A 5,742-nucleotide genomic window follows, 5' to 3' on the forward strand; every position below is an offset into this window, starting at 1 on the left:
GCGTTAGAGGGCGCCCCCCCCCCTTGCAAACCTCCAGGCTTGCCTGTTAGCTCACATGCCAGTGAGTGTGCGGAAAGGGGGCAGCAGAAGTATCACTGCCACCAGGTCTGCAGAGGGAGGTGGAGCAGGCGCCTTGTGAAAGCTGGAGCTGCAGGTGTGCATTTCACCTGGAGACAGGTCACTCACAGGTGGGTTTTAAACTAGAGATCATGTCAACGGTCCAACGCAGTGTTCAGCATAGGGACATGTTCCTGGCACTTGTGTCCCCAAGCCCAAATTCACCCCACATTCCTTTGGCAAACGTCCTAGAGAATCTGTAGGTTTCTGGGCGTGTTTACACATCTGTTAGCTAATCTAATTCTCAAGGTCAGGGACTCGGTGACGTGAGGGGCTGCCACAAAACCGCAGCCCAACTAGGTCATTAAGACAAACCTCAATGCAATATTAAAAAAAAGAAGAATGAGTATGAAATCTGAAATACAGACATTTTCAAGTTTTTAAATAGGAGAGGACGTCGTGTCGCTGATTCTTTCATTGGCTTCAGGTCCTAAATGACTGGGCGCGGCTCTGCTCCCTCTGAGGCACCCTGCCTGCTGGGTGATGGTGTCGACTGTGACGCAAAAGCAGCGGAGACGCCAACAAACGGCACAGAGGGGACTCGAACCCAGGATTCCACTGTGATCTCTAGAAGCTGTCGCCACCTGCCTGCTTTTGTGGGAGCGAAAGCTCTCACACCACGATGCCTGATCTGTTCCTTCGTGTTCCAGGCGGCTGGCGCCCTTTGCCTCTGAAGATGCTGCTTTTCTGAGTCAGGAGGTAATTTGCAGTGCCCAGAGAGTGTACAGGAGCCTAAAACCATCCTGGGGAGGGGGTGGGGTGAGCAAAACATTGACTTGAGTGTGAATAACAAACGCTGAGAAAGAATCATCCTGGCTTGGCGTCCTTAAAGTGGTAGAAGCCTCCCCCCACCCTCTCCGCAGTTCCCTCCCTCTCCCCATCCTCCCCCCAGTTCTCTCCCTCCCCCCCCTCCCCAGGCGGTTTTCTGGGGACCTGGGGGCCCATCGTGGCATCCGTTAAAGTGAAAGCAAATGTAAGGATCCTCTGAGAGCCGGGCGTGGGTAATGGTGTTGACACACTCAGCTGAGGCTTTTCCGCACTGTACTTTTATTGCAAACGGGTCGGGGAAAATCGAGTTATGTTTCCAGCACAGCAGATTGACTGAACGACTGAAGGGAAGCTTGGCCAGTGGGTGGGCGGCCGGGAGACACACATTCGGGATTGCTGCGGGGGAGGGGCCCTCGGACCCCGTTTCCTAGTTGCCTGGCGGAGCCTGGTGCAGAGCCCGGCTGGGGTCTGAGCTGGCCGCGGCACGGCCACGCCCGCATCGGTCGCTGCGTGCACACCGCCACCTATGGAGCTCGGGAGGCAAGTCAGCCTCCGGGCCCTGCCCTTTCCTTCTGCTGAGACTGGCCAGGCCTTCCCCTTGGAGCAAATCCAGCTCTAGCTCCAGCGCCTTCACATGATTCCTGCGGAAACTCCCAGATTCATAACAAAGGCTTACTCTTTTCTCCGCAACTGAAGACAGTAAAGCCGGGCTTCACCCAGTGGGCCTTATCTAGCTAACAAACCTAGAGCCTCAGTCGAGGTCCTGCTCCTAAAACTTCCTCCCCATCTTCACCTGCATCTTTAGGGCCCAGTGAGTTCAGCTTCACCAAGCTCTGGCCCTCTCTGCTCTCCCACTGATGGGCATAATACAAAATTTGTTCATATTTGTGGAGCACTCATTGGGCATCAGGCTCAGTGCATGTGGTTTAACATGCATCATTTTGTCAACGTTCCCCAAACCTTATCCACTACCTGGTGGCAAAGAAACACTACGTTGGGCCCTCCCTGGTGGTGCAATGGGTTAGGATGCAGCACTGCAAGTTAGCGCAGCAGCTTCAGAGCGAGTTCGATCCCCTGCCCTGGAGGTGACCCACATGGCACAGCAGACCTCTCCTGACGCACTGCTCCCCTCAGGGTACTTAGTTGGTCTGGCTGTTCTCTGCCACCACTCTGTCTCCGGGGAAGCCTCTCACCACCCTACACCTCTGGCTTGTATCCCAGTTCTGTATACCTAAATAAATAAATCTTAAAAAAAAAAAGAAAAAAGAAACACTATGTTTATACAAGGTCACTCAGCTAGGAAGAGGTGGTGCCCAGATTTCGATCCCTTAAAATTTATTCCCAAGGGCAGGGACTCAAATATCAATAAATCCTCATGTGCTGAGCATTATCCAAGCCATCCATGTGCTCTGCTTCGGGCTTGCACGCATTTTATATTGTATAATCCTCACAACAATTCTGTCAAGTCTATGCAGACTATTTTACAAATAAAGAAAACCAAACTCAGAGAAGTTCTTTTCTGTTGCTGGTGGTGCCTGACACAGAGGCTGCAGTGGTAATAGGACAGAAAGGTGGAAGACCTTGTGTAATTACTAATGTTCTTGAGCCTCTGAGTTAATCAGCTTTCAGCAGCCTCCTGTGGATTCCGTACTTGAGAAAGGACATCTATGCTTATTTTTAAAGGATTAGGTCTAGAGTTTTTATTATTGGTGGGTACAAACTTACCACCTGTATAACTGGAATGCTTATACAGGTCTGTCATGCCCCAGACCTGTTGGGCAAGGTGTCCAGGTCACCATCCTGCCTTGTATTGTTAAATAATTTAAAAGTTGCAGGTTCCCTAGAGGTAAGGAGTCTTTTCCATGTGGAAGAATCTGGTGGCCTAGTGTTTCATCTTGACTCTTAGATTGCTCACTAACTCCTACTAGCTAAGACAGAAAGGCATGAAATGGTTAGAAAGATGAGTACTGAAATGGAATGGTCAAGCCAGTGGGTAGCTGCCCAAGTGTTAGAGTAGAAATTAGGTAAGTCTCACGAATGGGTTTTCCGCCAATGCAAACAATAGAAATAAAATAAGAAATGGCCCATTCTTATATACAGACCCCTCACAGCTCTGCTTGAATATTCACCCTACCTTGCATCCATTCCCATCTAGAGCCAGGTGAAACGAATACTGTCATCAGCACCATAGAGACAGATGATTGGGCAGTGACCTAGGTAAGTTTATAAAGTAAACGTCGTTTTGTTACTTTATACATGTTATCAATATTCAAAGAAATAAGAGTCAGTAAAGTTTACCTGTGGTGTAAACACACAGGACAGAGTGAACTTTATTTGATGACACAGCAGGGTTTCTCCTTGAGAATCACGTGGAATCACACTGATGACCACTGGAGGGTGGCTGTGGAAAATAATGGCTTTAGGTAGATGGGGGGCTCTGCAGCTTGATGAAATAACTCCTGGGAACACATTTTAATAGGTTGGGCTAATAAACCGGTAAACATTACCTGTGCCGCCTCTAACTACAGGGCCTTGATAACCTGCTTCTAGGGAGGCAGGCCCTGCAGGACAGAAGGGCTGGAGCCCTTCCAGTGTGTCGTAGGGGGTTGCGGGCCAACTTTCCTGACAAGGCCCAACTGTCTTTTCAAGAACTCATTACCGCCTTGGGCCTGCCTTCTTCCTCTAGGTGAAGAAAGGGCATTCAAGTGTTTCCTTGCTTTGTAGAAAGTCGTGGAGGGGTAACTCTGTAAAGTAGCTCAAGATTTAGGCATTGTGTGAATATATGAATTTACCTATACTATTTAATTTCTTTGGGTGGAGTGGGTATTCTGAAATAAATCGCTTCAATTGAGCAACAAATTAATAGTAATGATGGTCTGTGCCAGGAATGTTGGGTTTACAAAATTAATAGACAACAACTATGGTCTCTTCTTCAGAGTGATGTGGAAGGAGCGGTAACTTACTTGAAGTCCGAACATCTGGGTTCCACCCCAGACCTACTAACCGAGAATGTGGGTAGTTAAGGCCTCACAGTCTGTCTTTAACAAGCTCCTCTAACATCTGGGTTCCACCCAGACCTACTAAACGAGAATGTGGGTAGTTAAGGCCTAACAGTCTGTCTTTAACAAGCTCCTCTGATGAATCTTGTGCACACAAAAGTTTGACAGCTCCTAGATTAGTCCTTGGAAAGTGCAGGGACACAAATCTTGAAGGGAAATGCGTGTATCAAGACACTGTCATGGGAAATTGTATGGGCGGCCCTTTACCTCCTCCCATATGGAGTTCTTAAACCTGGAAAGGGCTCCTGGGCGAACCTCAGACATGGACGGGACAGATAACCTGCCCGTCCGGGCGTCCTTCCTCACACTTCACAACTCATCTTGGCCATCACTTCCTCCAGGCCTCGCCTTACCTTTGTTGCTGTTATCTCTGGTGTGGTTTTTTTGTTTCTCTTATTGTTTACAAAACACACATAACATAAAATTATCATCTTAAGCAGTTTTATTTGTATAATTCAGTATTAGGGATATTCACATTGCTTCGCAACTATCACTATCATTCATCTCCAGAATCTGACATCTGTTTATTTTAATGGCTCGCAACCCTGTACGTGACTTAGGAGTATAGGTTCGTGCACACCTCTCCACACATACGTCACCATGCCATGCTTAAAGCATGGTCACCAGGCACCTAGAGTCCTTAACCACAGTCCACGGGGTAGCTTCAGTTCTGCAGTCATGTTGCAGGGCTTTGTTTTGTCTGTTCCTTTGCTTTGTTTCTTTATATTCCACATGCATGAAATCATTTGGTATTTGTCTTTCTCTTTCTGATTTATTTTGCTTAGCACAATCCCCTCCAGTTTTGTCTATGTTGTCATAATGGGCAGGATTTCACTCCTTTTTAGTAGCAGAGTAGTATCCCAAAGTGTATTGTACACATCTTCTTTACCCACTCACCTGACATCGGGCACTTAGTTGTTTCCTTGGCTTAACTACTATAAGGAGTGTTGCAATGAACATAGGAGAGGGCATATCCCTTTAAATGAGTGTTCTTGCATATAGATGCAAGATATCTAGATATAGGGTAGATATCTAGGAGCGGAATTGGTGGGATTGTGGTAGATTTATTTTCAATATTTTGTGAAGCCTTCCTATTATTTCTTCAGAGGCTGGATCAGTTTACGTTCCCATCAACAGTGCATGAGGATTCCTTTTTCTCCACACCCTGGCCAATGCTTGCTGTTAGAATTCTTTGTGTTTCAAAATGGAGGTTCATTCAACAACCCCCTCCTCAACCTCATCCAAGCCTCTGGGAACCACCATTTCTATCTTTTGTCTCAATGAATTTAAGTACATTAGATACCCCAGATAAATAAAATCATACAATATTTGTCCTTTTGTTACTTTCTTATTTCACTTGGCTTAGGTCCTTAATAGTCATCCATGTCGTAGCATGTGTCAGAACGTCCTTCCTTTTTAAGGCTAGATTATTTTCTATTGTGTGGATATACTGCATTTTACTCATCTGTTTGTCTGTTGATGGACACTTGGGTTTCTGACACCCTTTAGCTATTGTGAACAATCGTTTACGAACAAATGGGTATACAAATATCTTTTTGAGACCATACTTTCAGTTCTTTGGCTATATATCCAGGAATGAAATTGCTGGACCATATGGTGATTCTATTATTATTTTTTAAAGATTTATTTATTTATGCATACAGAACTGAGGTACAGGCCAGAGGTGCAGGGGCGGTGAGATGATTCACCTGAGACAGAGTGGGGAACAGGACAGGCAGATCAATGAAGTACACTGCTGAGGGGAGCAGCGGGCGGGTCAGGAGAGGTCTGCTGCACC

The 5,742-nt window shown here is 46.7% G+C and overlaps 1 long non-coding RNA gene across 1 annotated transcript in view; it reads left to right on the forward strand.

Annotated features, from left to right (window-relative positions):
• Positions 1–639: 639 nt before the first annotated feature.
• The window catches only part of LOC105853815, a 12,539-nt gene continuing 7,436 nt past the window's right edge, over positions 640–5,742 (forward strand). The window contains exons 1-2 of the long non-coding RNA XR_001145584.1: positions 640–816; positions 3,041–3,102. This is a non-coding gene — a long non-coding RNA (uncharacterized LOC105853815). The remainder of the gene's footprint in view (positions 817–3,040; positions 3,103–5,742) is intronic.

This window comes from Condylura cristata, unplaced genomic scaffold (genome assembly GCF_000260355.1).
Source record: "Condylura cristata isolate star-nosed mole 26May11 unplaced genomic scaffold, ConCri1.0 scaffold00018, whole genome shotgun sequence".
NCBI lineage: Eukaryota > Metazoa > Chordata > Mammalia > Eulipotyphla > Talpidae > Condylura > Condylura cristata.